General features: G+C 47.3%; 1 long non-coding RNA gene across 1 annotated transcript; it reads left to right on the top strand.

Moving 5' to 3' along the window:
- The first annotated feature begins 3,017 nt into the window (after nt 1-3,017).
- LOC125946731 (uncharacterized) lies at nt 3,018-14,408 on the top strand. The gene is made up of 2 exons (XR_007467826.1): nt 3,018-3,145; nt 14,255-14,408. It is a non-coding gene; the product is annotated as an uncharacterized LOC125946731 (long non-coding RNA).
- Nucleotides 14,409-16,952: the final 2,544 nt, after the last annotated feature.

Here is a 16,952-nt window from a genome sequence, read left to right as displayed (position 1 = left end):
GTTTCTAGAGCTCGGACTTCACAACTCGCTTGACGATTCATCGGAGCGCATGACGTAGTGCAATACGGACGATAATCCAAGTCAAGGACGGGTCGACGCATCCTCCAGTCGTTCGGAATCACGTACCACACTCAGCATGGAGGAAAAAAAAAAAACGGCGGTTCCGGCCTCGGTCCGCGACCACCTGATCGTCCCACAGCTTCCCAAGAATATGCATCCGACACACCACGTCGGATGACGCAACAAACGTGCTAGCGACCTTCAAAACAAGTTTGGAAACAGTAACGAGGTGGTGTACGTATAGACGCCGCGCGATATGGCGAAGGCAGAAACGCACACGCGATCGCGGTTGTAGACCGCACGGACACACGCATTCGCGGTTGTGACCACGATCGCGGTTGTGACCACTGGGCACACGCATTCGGCAGAAGAAGCTGCGATAGCCCTAGCACTTGCCGCTGTACCGAAGGCTGCTATCGAGATCAGCGACTCGCAGACGGTAGTCCGAAGCTTCGCGCGCGCCACGTCTCTCGGGAAGCGCCCCGCATACTCCAAATTTGTGGGGACGGAGACTCGACGACACCCTTGCAACCACAAAATTCTACGGTCTTCCTCTTCCGGACCCAGGAACACACCGACGTCCCGCTCACTGGTAACGAGGCGGCCCACGCCACCGCTCGAGGTCTCACTCGCCGAGCCGTGGAAGATTACGTGGCTGCCGCCTCCACCCCCGAGTGCGGGACGTCGGATCTGCCGAATCTAGACACTACGACACACACGCAGCAACAACAAGAATCACAATCGCTGTGGGGTGATCGCCTCACCACGTTCAGAGACCTCACCCAACACTACAGACTCGAAAGGCGCAAATTCCCGCCAACGCATGCATAATAAATTAATCAGTAACGAGGCCGTAACCCTACGCTTACTGCAAACACGCCGTTACCCTAGCCCAGCCGTCTTACGCCACTATTACCTGAGCTTATGCGCGATTGATGCGTGTAAAGCGTGCGGACACGGAGCAACGCTGCGACACATGTTCTGGGAATGCGCCGGCAACAACAGTACGGAAACCACCGCCGTTCGCGACGCGCCCATATCGGCAGGCGTTACCAGATTACAGGAAGCCTCGAGCTCTCTCATTGCCGCCGTCGCCCCAACAGCGGGGGCCGCCGGGGACCTTCTCCGTCGGCGTAGCCGCCGCTGGGAGGTGGCCTTGATAAGTTCGGAGCTGGAAGGCTAGCTCTGGGTCGTCAAGCAAGCCGAAGATGGCGGCCCAGTCCGAGGACTTTGAGCCGCCACCGGAGGCACCTAAAACCAATCTGCCGGCTCTGTCAATAAAGTTTACTTCTTCGTCTTCCGTAATGATAGAATGACGTTTAGAGTATAGTACGTCTCTTTAATCTCTGTAACTCCTATATAATATTATATACGTTTTACTTGTCCCAGAAGCTTATTCAAGTGATCGGTGCCTTCCCAAATGATTCTGTCATTAGGTATCGGCTGCTGAAATGTAATCTATACAGATTGCGTTTGTCATATACCATTTTTAGCATTTGCGTTTGTTCCATTTTTATAGGAAAAATATTACTCATAGATATAGATGTCTATCTTCATAAAGCTTTCGTATGCTGCGTCCTCTAACGAGCATAGAAAGACCGTTTCCTGGCAAGTGAAAGAGAGTTTAGCTCGTTACTGCAAAAGAGAATTTGCATGTATATATTGACACTGAATATTTGGACCTGCTTTCAAACCTATGCGGTATCAATCAGTGCAATGATAATTGTACCAGAAAACAGGAAGTCACGAGGTAGATTTGCCATGAAAAGGTCTAATATTATGGCATTATTTATTGCGGTACGCGTTGGTTCCTGTATTGCGTTGGACAATAAACAACAATCAAGAACCACGGAAAATTATGCCAGTTTGAAGGTCTCCGCAAGCGTGTCAATGTTCAGGTCACAACTTCGAACTAAATTATATCTACATGTGCTCAATTAAGAAACCCACCAGTGGCTATGGCGTGGAGCTGCTAAGCCTGAAGGCACGGAATCAAATCCGCGCCGCGGCAGCCACATTTTGATAGTTGTTAAATGCAGAAACGATTGTGTACCGGGCATTGGGTACATGGTAAAGAACCCGCGGGGGTCGAAAGTAAACCGGAGCCCGTTCATAAGGCTTGCCTGATAATCACGTTGCGGTTTTACGCGTGATGTCCGCGAACTTAACTTTAATCATGTAGGAAAATATGAAATCTAGTGGCGAGAACAGGTGGACTATTACCACAGCGAAAGTGAATTTTGCGATTTTCAAGCAAATTACTTCAACATATAAAGTGCATGAGCGACCACCACCACATGTGCCAGTGAACAGTTTCCACCACCTGTTCTCATTGTCCTTTTCAATAAAGCTGCATTATAACCCTAAACATGAATGTTCTCGTGATGGGAATATGATGTCTCTGTTCACGTAATGAAAGAAATGGAAAAAAAAGCTAAAGTATGGCACAATTCGTCGTACCTTTTGCATGCTGACTGCATATAAAGATGGCTAGAATTACAGGCGACTAGCAATTTTGAACTTTCTCACACTTTAGTATAGACAGACTTGCTACTTGTGGTCATAGAAAAACCTGAAGTGTCAGCAGGAAATTTTACGTGGTATTATCAGTACGCACTGATGATATCAGGTTTGATATCGCAAAGGATTGTCGCATACCGGTGACGAACGGTGGCGATGAACACGACTAGGTTATTGAGCTCAGAACAACTACCGCTGTAAAATGCTTAAAAGACAAAGCATGATAACCCGTGGGCCGTTGCTTTAGTGCTTTCAAAGAGGGGGGAATGAAATTCTGCATACATACATCAGAAACAAGGGGTAAATCAATTGTGTAAAAGAAGTCATCGTGTTTTAGCGAAAATTGCTTCTCCTACGATTCTTTGAAAAGATTGCATGTGTTCTAGATATAATCTTATCTAGCTCGTTTCTGTTTTTTTTTTCAACCACACAGTTTTGAAAGAGAAGACCTGTACTTTTAACAACCTTCCATGGACGGTAAAAGACTGCAACGTCACGAGCGGTCAATGGACCATTAACTGCATGAAGGGCTCTTGGACAGAAGGTGTTTGCAAATGTTACTGCGGTCAGTATCTCTTGCTTATGGTAATCGCCTCGCGATTTCTAGAGCAAGAAATATTTTGCCCATTTTGCATTGAATGCAACCAGTGGCCAAAAGAATTTCACTCCTTTTGCAGAAAATGCAATGCATGTCATTTTGGATAATGCATCGAGAAGTTGGCGAAAGTGTAATTTCAGCCATTATATCTCGCTGAATTATTCGTTGGCCGATGTCTTGCCGAAATAGTCAAGAAATGTTTAGACAGGTGATATCTGATGACTTTTTGGATATTTTCGGGTATATATTTTTGGGAATTGAACCCATTTCCCTTATCGCTCAATGGGAATGACATTATTAGTCTAAAATCTGCTCGTTGGCTAAGACATGTGATAGCGTTGATGGGTTCGTCGAGAGTGTGTTTTTTCCGAAACTAAGTGATGAACGTGACCCTCACATGCCTTGCTCGCACAACCATGCCTAATTTCACCTCAGAATAATAACTACAGAGACTACAGAGATCATGCCTCTTCCCATGTCAAGTTTTCTGCTCACTGTTTTCACGCTGTGCCCATTTTTAATGCTTCCTCAATCATTTCCACAGTTTAATTTCGAATATCACTTAATGTCTTCTTGTTTATGAGCTTTCACATCTGACCACATTTTATCCAATCTCTTAAGTTGAACACTTTCGCACACCCATATGTGCGTACATAGACGTAATGTTGTTTATACATGTCATCCTTATTGTTTTTCCCAATTCCTACTACATTCCCAAACATTCTTCTTGTTTTTGATTCTACCGTCTGATTTTCTTCTAATCCTTCAATTTGCATCTGTGCGTATTGCCGCTCTTCTTGAATACTGCCCCTGTTCTCGGAGCTGGAACAGGTGAGAATCTCGTTTGAACGAGGTAGCGGCGTCCATTAAATCTTATAAGGTGCGCAGTCCTCTCACTAATACGTGGTCTATAATACGTGGCCTATAACTCATCCGCTGCGGCTCGTAGGTACAAATTCCTTCGACGAGAATTTGGTCCCGAGTGCCTCGTTCTTTATTCGCAGAACAACAAAGCACCCCTGCATTTATTTATTTATTTATTTATTTATTTATTTATTTATTTATTTATTTATTTATTTATTTATTTATTTATTTATTTATTTATTTATTTATTTAATTCCGATACCTCAAAGGCCCCCGAGGGTGTTTTACTTGAGGGGAGGGCGCGTACATTTTATTTAATGTAAGTTCTTCGATGACGCGTTTAAAATGAAGAGGGTTCTCATGATGAAGAGTTGATACGGAACGGTTGTTCCAGTATCTTGAGGTACGAACGATAAATGAAGATAGATGAGAAGTGGTTCAGGCTGGAGGAGGATCGACGGCCTTGGTGTGGTTGATGAGGTTGTAATGGCGGTATGCTGGTGAAATGTAGGAGGTCCCGCGAGATGCATGGAAGAACTTGCGGAATAGCGAGAGAAGAGCAGCTTTTCGGCGAAGTACAAATTTAGTTAGCTTAGCTCGTGATTTGAGTTCCGTAGTACTGGAAGTAAAGCAATAATCAGAGAAAGTGAACCGCGCTGCGCGATTTCGTATTCCTTCTAACATGTTAATGTGGTTGGCTTGATAAGGGCCCCGTATACCACATGCGTATTCGACTTTAGGTCTGATGAAACTACAATATGCTAGATATTTGACAGAGGCGGGAGCAAGTCCGAGATTACGGCGCAAGTAGCCAAGCAATAGGTTAGCATCGTTAGTTAGGTTCGTATTGTGTGTGAGCCATGACATATCGGAGCGAAGACTGATACCAAGGTATTTGTAAGCACTAACTGAGGAAATAATGAAACAATTGATTACATATTCATGGACGGAATAGAAGGGCCTGCGGTGGAAAGATAGAAGGGGTGACTTGTTAGTATTAAAGCCGATTAACCATTTTTTGCACCAAGTTTCGGTCATAAAAAGATCAGTTTGGAGAGCTAGTACGTCGTCATTATTATGCTAATTTGCAGATAGAGCACGCGAGCATCAGCAAATAAGCGTATTTGTGATAAAATGTTTGTCGGTAGATCATTATTCCATTCAAGGAAAAGCAAGGGGCCAAGTAAAGTTCTCTATGGCATGCCAGAATATACGAGAGAAAGGGCGGAAGAGTAACCATTAGCAAAGACAAATTGTGTTCCGTTAGTTAGAAAGCTACGCATCCAGTCAAATATATGGGGGTACCGAACGTTTTTCAAATAATCGGTTGTAAAGTGCCTTATCGACGGCCTTCTCGAAGTTAAGGAACAACGCATCAACGGGAGTGTTAGTGTCAAGACTAAAACTAATATTGTTAATAATGAGTGCAAGTTGGGTGTTGCACGAAAGACCTTTTCGAAAACCATGCCGGTTAGGGTGAGAAAAATTTACTGAATGCTGAAAATTTACAACTTGATAATAAAGAACGTGTTCTATCAGTTTGGAACATACACTTGTCAGGGATATTAGACGGCAATCTTTAGGTGATGATGGGTTGCCTTTTTTCGGGGCTGGAATGACCTTGCCCACTTTCCAATTCAATGGGGTCCCGCCAGAGGAGAGGGACTGCTGAAATATGTACGACAAAATAACGCTTGTAACCTGCTGAGCACTTTTAATACATTCAAATTTATGCCATCGACCCCGACGGATGATGTTAATTTTCGAGAATCGATTATTTTATGAATGCCAGGAGCATCGATCGTACTTTCTGGCATCAATGTATGATCTGATAGGGGCAGGGGAAGCAAGGTGTCCGATGGCTAACGAGTGAATACTGAAAAGAAAGCTGTATTAAGTACATAGGCAACGTCCTGCGCCGGAGTATGACGACCTTGCTCGTCGTGCAACAATAAAGTATTAGAGAGTGTGGGTTTCATAGAATTCCAGAACTTCTTTGGGTTAGTTCATATCATATCAGGTAAAGCAGAAGAAAGAATTATTGTTGAGCATCAGCAGTGAGTAAGGGGAAGAGCTTTTTTTGTCTCGTGATAGGCCTCCCATGCACGTGTTGTGTTCACCAGCTTTGCGTGCCGGAATTGAATTTTCTTAAAGTTCTTAAGTCGTCGTAATGTTGTGTTAAACCGTGGATACTGAGCTCGTTATGTTATGATTATGGTATGGATGTGGGATTTGATTAGGTCGTGTAGCTTGTGTTTAAAGAGATACCAGTTAGTGCCAACACTGCGTTGAGAAAAATCAAGCATTAACGTAGAAAGCTCGTCAATGATAACTTCGTAATTTCCTTCATTATAAAGCGTTAGCGTTTTCTTTTCCTTGTTAGTTTTGGGTAACATAATAATAAATGAAGCATGCATTACTAGATGGGTACATAAACCTGTAAGGAATGAAAGGCACAATAAACTATCCGGGTGGGATGTAAGTAGAAGGCGAAGGATGCTTAATCAATGTTCGGTCACTGTTCTAGGTGCTGAAATAAGTTGTGTTAGTCCGAGTGTTAGGCACGTGTAAACAAAACAAGCTTCCTCATTAGACTTTAACAACGATAACGCCAGAATATACTTCGTTATTTATCCCACTGGTGGAACCGTTTACGATGCGTAGCTTGACGAGTTTGATCTCGTCCATTAACTTGTTTTGGCTGCGAAAGCGTCAAATGGCCCATTGAGCAAAAAAGCCGGCGTCTGTATTCTGTTGCAGAGAAAGGGCACCTTGGCTATGATGCCACGTGACGAGCGCGCCTCGTCAAATTCTCAGTGACTGCGACGCCACGTCACAAGCGCACCTAGATGGTGCAGAGCGGGCGAATGGGTGCATCTGCTGTCGTGGTTGCCGCAATAGTGCAGCAGGTGTCGCGTGAGGGGAGAAGGCATTGTCGCGACGCCACCTCACCCTCGATCTCGCTCTTGCAAGCCGGCGCGCGGTCCGTATCTCTCATTCTCACCCCCATTGTGGCTAGCTGCTGCGCGCGGCAACGGCCTCGGTGGCCGCTGCTGCTTCTTCGGTCTCTCGTCGTGCACGACGCCGGTGGCATGTGGTGTTGGCACCACGGGCTGCTTGCTGGCTCGGGGAACACGTGCCGCTATGGCACATTACCCGCAGGGGAAAACTTGAAGGACCGCTCCGCAGCGTTCAATTGGACGCTATTGCTTTCGCCTTCACAACTCATAAGAAGTGCTTAGATGTCCTTATATTTTTTGTAGCGTTAGCTACACTGGCCTAGCCAAGCCCGTTTCGCGCGGCATATCAAGAGCCGTGCTGCGCATGCGCAAGGATCAGTGATGTCACACGGCTTGCGCACCGGAGCCACCGGAGCCGGCACCTCTCGCGCACTCCGCCGCCGCCGGTCTGCGCATTCCAGAGGAGTGACGTCGTAGCCATGGTAGACGCACTGGCGCCGGCGCGCGTTCGCTCGCTGTGCAGTCGCCGTCTGACACTGCGCTGGAGCCGCTGCGCTTCTGACTGGCGTTTGCCATTGTGGTATAGCCATGGAGAAGGAGAGCGCAAATGCTGCTCAACAGCGCAGAAGAACGGAGAAGCCTGACTCATCGGATCCCGAAGTAGTTGCCTGGCAATTAGCGGTTGAGCGTAGGAGACAACCAGGAAAGCTAAGAATAATCAGCTGAACCTTTGCTAACGCTACGTATATCCTGGCATAGCCGAGCTAAGCTACTGCAACTTTTTATTTATCGTCAGCTATCGGATGCGTGCAATCAATATTTTATAGGCCCATTGTTGCTGTGCGACCCGCCTAATACTGTTGCTTTGTGACGCACGCCACAAGCAGAATAAGCGGCACTTTTGTTCAGTATTAAACGGTCTTAAATAACACGACACGACGTGATTGACCTTGTAAAAACGCACAGAGGCGCGGCAGTATGTTGACAGACGTGCATCGAAATACGGGAAGAATGCATCCCGTAATTTGTTGCTTCATCTTCAGCTAGGAGATGCGCTCGCTCACATTTTTACAAGTACACATTTCTCTTGCGACTCGCCTAACAAGCTAAGCGTCGCAAGCGCGGGCTCGCATAAGTTGATTTTGCCTTCCGCCTGTTTGTCCTGGCCATTTTTTTCCATGAGGCAGTGGCTCAAGACCAACTATCGGCTAGTTTTATTTATTTGAGTTATTTCTAGTTACCACTAGTGGCGTCTAGTGCCACAAGTTGGCTACAAATTGCCAGAAACTGGCAAACTGCAAATTCGTTAAAAGAGCCAGAGAAAGCTGTCGCTTTAATAATCGAAGTAGACCGCGTTTTTTCTTAAACTCCGAATACCGTCATTTCCACCTGTATTAGAAACAATGTTGCCATGTACCGCCCATAACATTACAAACAACTATCAGGTGCCTGTAAGTCCGTTTATTGTACCAACCTCCTGCCTTAGAAATGCAAGCAACCAAACTTTTATTCTCACTGCCACTATTCACGTCTACGGTCAAGGTTTCTTGAAATTTTGTGGTGTTAATGTCATGAATAAGCTGCTACTTAACGCTAAAATGGCTAGGAACTTTGTACTTGAAGTGAAATACTTGATGCCAGTGAAATCATCATCATTATCAGCCTATATTTATGTCCATTGTAGGACGAAGGCCTTTCCCTGCGATCTCCAATTACCCCTGTTTTGCGTTATCTCACTCCAACTTGCGCTTGCAAATTCCTAACTTCATTACCCCTCCTAGTTTTCAGCCATCCGCGACTGCGCTTCCCTTTTCTTGGTATCCATTCTGTAACTCTAGCGGTCCACCGGTTATCCATCTTACGCATTACATGGCCTGCCCAGCTCCATTTTTTAACACGAAGGTGTTTTATGCCGGGGTCCACCAAGACTTCACTGACGTATTTCCGTCACGGAAATACGTCATAGAACATAATACAAAGAAAGAAACCAGAAGAAAAAGTTCCACAAACATGCAAAATTTGGAAATCGAACCCACGACCTCTCGGTCCGCGACGATAGATCGCCGAGCGTTTAACCCATTGCGCCACAAACGCATTTGCAGAGAGCTACACAGACGCGCCTTATATATCTAACACTCCTCCGTGTACCCGCGCTCTTGCTCGGGGCGGTGCCGCCGCCTACGAGCAGAAAAGAGAAGTACTGCATTATGACACTAACGCGCACCGACAGTGAACGCTTCGGTGGTCTCAGCACTACGACGCCTCGATGCCAGCATTCGAAGGGACGCTGGCATCAAGAAGCACTACCAACGCCACCTAGGTGGCGTTCACCGTGCTCAGCACAGCGGAGCGTGGCCTCCGCAATTAGCTCTGAAAATGTTTCTGAAGTTGATCGCGGAGGCTGCAATTACGACGCGCTGTACACGCTGATTTGACTCGGTGACGATTCAGTTACGTGCTTTGTCTTGCGCGTTGTATTAGTGTGTCAGTTACGTGCTTCGTCTTTCGCGTTGTGCTAGCGTGTGCAGCGTAGTGCAGCTTCCATATGCACGACGGTTGCTCATGGTCATCGACGTTGGTAGTCGTGATGGAGGAGACGTGCCACCAGGCGTCAGCGTGGGTGCATCAACGCCTAAGGGCGCTTTAGCCACAAAACACCAATAGACATTATATATCAATGTGCAATAAACATTACACTACTTCTGTGAAGACACGTTTCACTTTCGTGTTCTATACCGATTCCTATATAAGAGGGATCAACCACATTTTTTTTCGTTCCATCGTTCCTTGTGCGATCCTTAACTTGTTCTCGAGCTTACAGTCGTATGCGGCCCATACGTCACTGTGAATGGTCCCCGGTTGAACACAGGCTGCAATAATGGGACCCAGCGTCGCCGCTTCTCGTCGGTCAACCTTGAAAAGCCGCAGCTCCCCTGTGGTCACGCACACCATGCCGAAGACCCATGGTCAACGATCTACAACACCGCCATAATTTTGGCGGCTCGGCAGAACGTAGTCAACCGTCATCAGGCGGCTTCGATTGGACATGCACTTGCCGTGAAGCAGTCGCCCGTCAATTTGCACTATCTTCCCGGGGCCACCTAGTGGAGGTCACGCCAGCAGGTCAACCCTCACGACCTAACGGGCGTAGTTCCTCGAGTAGGCGATGGCGTGATCCGACAGAGGAAACAAGTCGCCGGCAATCTCCTTCAACAACCGCAAGTCTACGCTTTTACGCACGCAGTACGTAGCACGATGCGCACACAAGTAGCACGATGTAGCTGCGCATGCACGCATCTTTTGCGCACGCAGCCCAGTGTACGAGTTTGGCACGAGTTCACCCACCAATCAAAACCATTGGTCAGGCCCAACGCAAGGCATGTAACTTTTGTGCGCGCAGCCACCACGGTTGGCGCACGCCCAACTTATTTTTGGGCAACAGCGATGCGGTGCTGAGCTGAGAGGCCATCAACAATCTTGAGCGGTGAAATAAAACACGCACAACGATCTGTCATTGGTGATGTAGTGAGCACTACTATCAAAACAAAGCGTCGACTGTCGCTGGCATATGCATATATCTTTTCGGGCAGCGATGGCCGTAAAACACGGTTTCATTGGCTTCATTGTGACGACGTAGCGCACGGCAAATGATTATTGGCACGTCACTGTAGCTGCTTGCAAGGCGTCGGTGTGCCGTAGTGGATGACGATGCTGAGGAGTGCGTAGTGTTCTCCAACGACAAAGTATCGTAGCTGTCGTTTGAGATGTCTGCTCTGTCATTAGTGATGCATCGGCGCCGCAGTGTCGCAAGCACGGTCAGCGTCGAGACTGGCTCGCGTTTCTAGACCCAATGCGATGGCATTTCTTAATCACCACCACTGAACACTGAACAGTTGCAACCTCTTCCTTCGTTCGAAGTCTCATTTCATAACTGCACACAAGAGCCCTCACCTTCCAAAATATGATTGCTGCGGAGTCGTTACGATATCCAACTGCGATCGCTGTTATCTCCAGCACTGGCAATCGGCAAGCACCATAGAGTGCACAACGCACTCGAATACGGTGTACCTGTCAGAACTCCGAAAATCGAAGAGGCCCAAGAGTGGACACTGCCGTAGAGCCCAGCGGCCGAAATGACTGCAGCGCGCTTGACGCGTTGCAGTCAATTCTGGACGATACCTGCAATCTGCCACCAATACCTTAACCACACTTGCGGTTTCGGTTTTGAGCGGGCGAGTTTGTAACGCTAGCTGGCTCGGGTTACGCCCATCGCTTTTTTTTTATTTGCTCAACCGCGCACGGTCATGGTGCCGAATCGTTTTATTATTTGGTAAAAATGATTGCGAACTACCTTTATAAGCCCCATCGAATCTGTGTCACGTGCAATTTCACAAAGTAAACGCAAGACGCCTTCTGAAATGAGGAAATTTTTATTTTGCTCTATATAAGTGTTCGGCCCGGGATCTTTGTGAATTAATCCAACGTTGTGGCCCCAGGTAAGCAGTGGTTCCCGTGTGAAGCTCCACCGGACGGTATCAGCTGAAAAAAAGAAGCTGTAAATTACAAGCATGTGTCATTTTGGTATTTAGACATAGGAATACTGCGTGTAGAGGGAAACATGCGAAAGCGGTGAATGGGCGGCATTGCAAACAAATTCAATTCGCTTTTATATGCATGGCGTAGAAAATATCGGAGTCATACCAAAAAATACCATAAAATATGAAAACATCTGATTTGCAAGGATTCCCCAATTCTCCGGCATTATTTCCTGCACTTTCATAGCACAAATAAACGGGTGACTTCACGTTTCCAAAACTTGACCTTAGGCGACGCGATGGTACGCTACATACTAAGAGATAGACGCAACAGTGGCTCCCAGCCCGACCATGTCTAGACGCTCGCAGAATGCCTTCTACTCGCACTCAAGACAAATGCGTCGGTGCAAAGCCTGCTTTCAGTCCTTTCCATGCCTCAATTTACGAATTACAAGTTTCTGATTGTTATGTTCCTCGGCGTTATCGTTTGCGCGTTCTGGCGGCGCAAGCAACACACTCCCTTGCAATTTTAGGAGGCATTGTCCCTTGTTATCACTCTTGGCAATCGCTCATCGCGTTTTTGACAAGCGTGGGTACCGAAAGAAGGTATATGTTGTTTCGGGGCCACAAAGAACGTCACAAACTTGTCCCGCTGAGATTCATTAGACGCCAAACTAACTTTGTTACCACGGCCGAGCTGCTTATCGCTAACTGCGTCACCGCACCCTGTGCGGCCAACGTGCCTCAAAGGTACCCCAAAAAGTAAAAAAAAATACTTTTCAGTATAGTCTGGCATCAGAGAAAGCGGCACAAACTTCTCCTAGTAAGTTGCACTACACTACGCACCACGGCTGAGTTGGTTCTCGCTAAGGGCCCATTCACACTTGCGACTAGGCGAGGTCGCGCGACCGATTGCGACTGGCGACCAGAAAGCTACTCAAGACGAACGATGTTCACACTGACAAATGCGACCAACGAATCGCTAAACCGAAATGTCTCACGATATGGCGTTCACGTCTACTTGAAATGTCATCGCCGCGTAAAATAAGCGTCAGCGTATACGGACGTCCTATTCCTTCGCATCTGATTGGTTCAGCTGTTCTGCGACTGCGGTCGCGCGACTGAAAAATGGAGCAGTGAGCGACTGGCCTGAAACGGTCGCATTTCGATAAAAGCGACCATTTGCGACTACTTGTGACTGGTCGCTTTGGTCGCGCGACCTCACCTAGTGACAAGTGTGAATGGGCCCTAACTGTGTCATAAGTGTCGTTCCCGTGCCGTAAGCCTAATTGCGTCGGAGACTGTGAAACAAAATTTCTCACCTCGCCGTAGCCCAATAGTGTAGTGGGGTCATGTCCAAGTGCAGAAGGAGCTCAAGAATATATACGCCAGGAGCGCAAGGAACTAGGCTACATAAAAAAAGGGCCGCATATCTGCTTGCTTCGCTGCAAATGACTTCGAAAGACGATAGCCTTCTGCGGCCCCTGATATGTAAGACCCCCTATTCTCCCCCATCCCACCCCTCATGCTCTTCCCCTTCCCTCTCACTCATCTCATGATGAATGCAATGCAGGTTTTGCAGAATTCAATTTAAATTTCCCGCGTTCTCCCTGGTCTCCGCCATCTGTTGGAACTTTTTATTACTGTTGGCTTCAAGCCGGCTACAGAGCCGCGACTTCAGTCGGCTTGTTTTTAACGCGTAGCATCTGTTCGACACCATTTCTAACGCGTTGATTTTTATTTGCTAACGTAAAAACAAGTCCAATGTGTACTCGTATTTAAATGAACGCTGTGGATCACGGTTATGTACATATAGTTTGCCTCGAATATGCCTGATTTTTCCCTTTGCGCTGTATATTGTTGACGTGCATGACCCCGTGCCACCAGTGCTAGTAGCTTGGTTGGTTTTAGCCTGGTGGTTGAATTGAGGGGACAAACTTTTTCGCGTTTAGCTAGCCCAAGAAAGATTATCGTCCTTAAAACAAAAAAAAAGAGGAGGCCGACGGGTCGCCCAACAGGCCAGCGCTCACTCTCGCAGCCGTCCTCGCTCGCTTCGGCGGCATGTCTGGCGCATGGCGCGTCATAGGCATGTCGCTAGGTAACGCAAGAAGAATAAGTCGCAAAGTATAAGTTCATTTATGCGCAAAACTTTTTAGTTTTCGTGGCAATAAAAAAATGAAACAAAAATAAAACAATGCCTGTTAACTTAATTTCACTTTTTTTCTCGCGCCTGCTAACAGACGGGATCAATACTAGCGTGACAAGTTTCCTGTTGCCAGTTTTCGCTGAGTGTCCCCTCTTGTTGAATTTCTTACCGTATGGCGCGGCCTTGAGGTGCCCGAGAAAGGCGTGGCAAGCGGCTCACGGCATGTGTGCAGATAGACAGCGGGACAGTCACGGTATTGCAAAAGTGCGATCATTTGTTGATAACAATACGCGGCGCTGGCGCGTTTCGTTGCGCAGTCTTGTATGTTTGAAACGCCGTGCAGGGTGCGCTCATGTTGTCATACGCGGCTTTATCCCGACATTTTTCTTTATGTCCCCTGTTTTTGCGCGTTCCGTGCTGTCTCCGTTCACTGGCTGCATCGAGTAAGGTCGGGTAAAACTCGTGCGAACGAGAAACTCGGCGCATATAGTATAGCACCTCAGGGTAGGATTTAAGATTTTTCTCTCACTACTAGCATAATCAGTCGCCTTTTGACCATTATTTCTTTCAGAGTTTCAAAAGCACTGACGATGGCGGCACTTCCGGGTTACTGAAATTGCCTTAGTCGTACAATGCATTGGAGGCCTACCTATCAAACGCTTACTAAATACTCTACTGGACGAACTACACTTTGAAACCGAAAATAAATTTTTGTTCTGAAGAAATGTGGCTTGTCGACTGGTTCGGATTTGAATTCAGGGGAAATCAAAAGGGGAGATGGGAAGGTTTTACGGGCCAAAACCACACGATTTGTTATAAGGCACGCCGTTGTGGGGAACTCCGGAATAATTATGACTCGCAGGGGATATTTAACGTGTCCCCAATGCACGGGACGGGAGCGTTTTGAATTTTGCCCCGCTCGAAATGCGGCCGCCGCAGGCGGGATCTCCTCCCGCGATCTTGCACTTAGCCGCGCAACACCATAGCCGCTAAGCCACCGCTGCGAGTTGCTAACTTCATCAACGGCCAAATACTTCCCGGAACGGTAACAATATATGCGGTATTTGACATATTCATCATCACCATCATCAGCCTACATTTATTTCCACTGCAAGATGACTATCCCTGCGATCTCCAATTACCGCTGTCTTCCGCTAGCTGATTCCAACTTGCGCCTGCAAATTTCCTAATTTCATGACCCCACCTTGGTATGTCTCTTCTCTTGGTATCTATTCTGTAACTCTAATGGTCCACCGTTTATCCATCCTACGCATTACATGGCCTGCACAGCCCCATTTTTTTCTCTTAATGTCTACTATAATATCGGTTATCCCTGTTTTCTCTCTCATCCACACCGCTCGCTTCCTGTCTCTTAACGTTAGGCCTGACCTGTTTCGTTCCATCACTCTTTGTGCTGCCCTTAACTTTTTCTCGAGCGTCTTTGTTAACCTCCAAGTTTTGGCCCCATATATTAGCACCGGTAGAATGCAATGATTTTACACTTTTCTTTTCAACGACAGTGGTAAGCTCCTAGTCAGGATTTGGCGACGCCAGCCGTATGCACTCCCACCCAATTTTCTTCTGTAAATTTCGTTCTCATGATCAGGGTCCCCTGTAAGTAACTGACCTAGATAAACGTACTCCTCTAAAAGTATTACATACTTCAATATATATATATATATATATATATATATATCAAGTGCGCGCGTAACCTGCAGCAATCATCTTGAAATAAATATTCACACAGTTATCATTAACAATACTATTATTCTACTGATGTTTCGACTGGTAGTCTAGCCTTCATTGGAAGGGAAGAGAATACAGAGCACGTTCGTTCCCAAAGTGTGGGAAAGGGAAAATACATAAGGGAAAGGCAAGTGGCTCCATGCAAAGTTAGTGAAAATAATTAAATAAAAGAAATTTATTTATTCAATACGGGGGAATAACAGATAGACAGAACACAACACGTGCGTGGCTGCGATGATTCGCGGACGAGGAAGCGTTGCCCTCACCCTCCAAGAAGCTGAAAAAGATAAGTCGCCCTTCCCCTGTCGAGGAGATAGGGCTAAGCGAAGCTTGTAGTGTGTTTCCTCGGTGTTCCTCCGAACGAATTGCACTGACGAGTACGACGTTGTGCTCGAACTACAACCGGTCATATGCGCTGCAGCTGGCTCCGACGTTCCGGTTGAGAAACTCGCATTCAAACCTGGCCGTCGCACCGGGAAAGTTGGCGCTAGCGTTCCTGGAGTGCTAGACGACGCTGACGTTTGGCCTCAACATCGCGCTCCCTAAACTCGGGGTCCGCGGCTCTTCGCTAACGTTTCGCCTGCGCTTGGGAAGCCCTAACGCTAGAATCGGATTGTCGACGACGAGCCCTTTCCCGAGTGCGTTCGCTTTGGATGCATTTCCGTGAAATTTCTTCAAAATTAAATATGTCCGTTACGTAAACAATGAATGGCTCATACCTCCATAAGCAATGGCTGATACCCGCGTAAACGCAGCCTCCCCATTCTGACGACAGAAGACAAGTGAAAATTCTACGCTGGAATGATTAGCGGCAACGCTGCCAGCTGTGGAAGCAGACGACGACTACGAACGCGAGAGCAGTGGCACGAGCGCGTGCCAAGATCGAGCCTCCTGTGAAGCTCTAGGATCTGTTTCTTTAAGTGCGAAGCACTTGAGGGGCCCGGTCTGTGGGCGTCTAATGTGAACGTCGTCACGCTCAGAAAACACGGGCGCAAAACAGGGCCAAAACATGGCCCCAATACCAGCGCAAAACTGGGTAAAATCAAGCAAACTAGATTCAAAATAATATAAAATACAAGACTACTCAAGCACTAATCGAATTAATTAACATACATTTGTTAAAACCGCTTCTAACACACCCGGCTGATGCCGGCGCAGCGTAAGAGAGGGCGCTGCCACCCGACAAGTGGAAGGATTCTGCTCGCCGCGACTCTGCTCCAGCGTCGAATCAGCGCGCGACATCTGGCAGGAGAGGAGGGGCGCGCCTAGAAAAGCCATTTACGGGACGCCCTTTCCCGCCATGGACGCCGAGCAGCAAGCAAGCTTCGATCGACAGCGGGCGATCGCCCGTGAAAGACTGCGCCGAAGCAATGCTGATAAAGCGGTGCGCGCCCGAGAAGCTGAACGTGCTGGCCAGCGCAGGCAAGCTAATCCCAAGATCGTGGAGGCCCAAACATAAGCTGCTCGCCAGCTGTCGACAGCGTCGACACACGATAAACACATGATAAAACAAGATATACACA

Source organism: Dermacentor silvarum, chromosome 7 (assembly GCF_013339745.2).
Source record: "Dermacentor silvarum isolate Dsil-2018 chromosome 7, BIME_Dsil_1.4, whole genome shotgun sequence".
Lineage (NCBI taxonomy): Eukaryota > Metazoa > Arthropoda > Arachnida > Ixodida > Ixodidae > Dermacentor > Dermacentor silvarum.
This window is presented reverse-complemented; position numbering and strand designations above follow the sequence as displayed.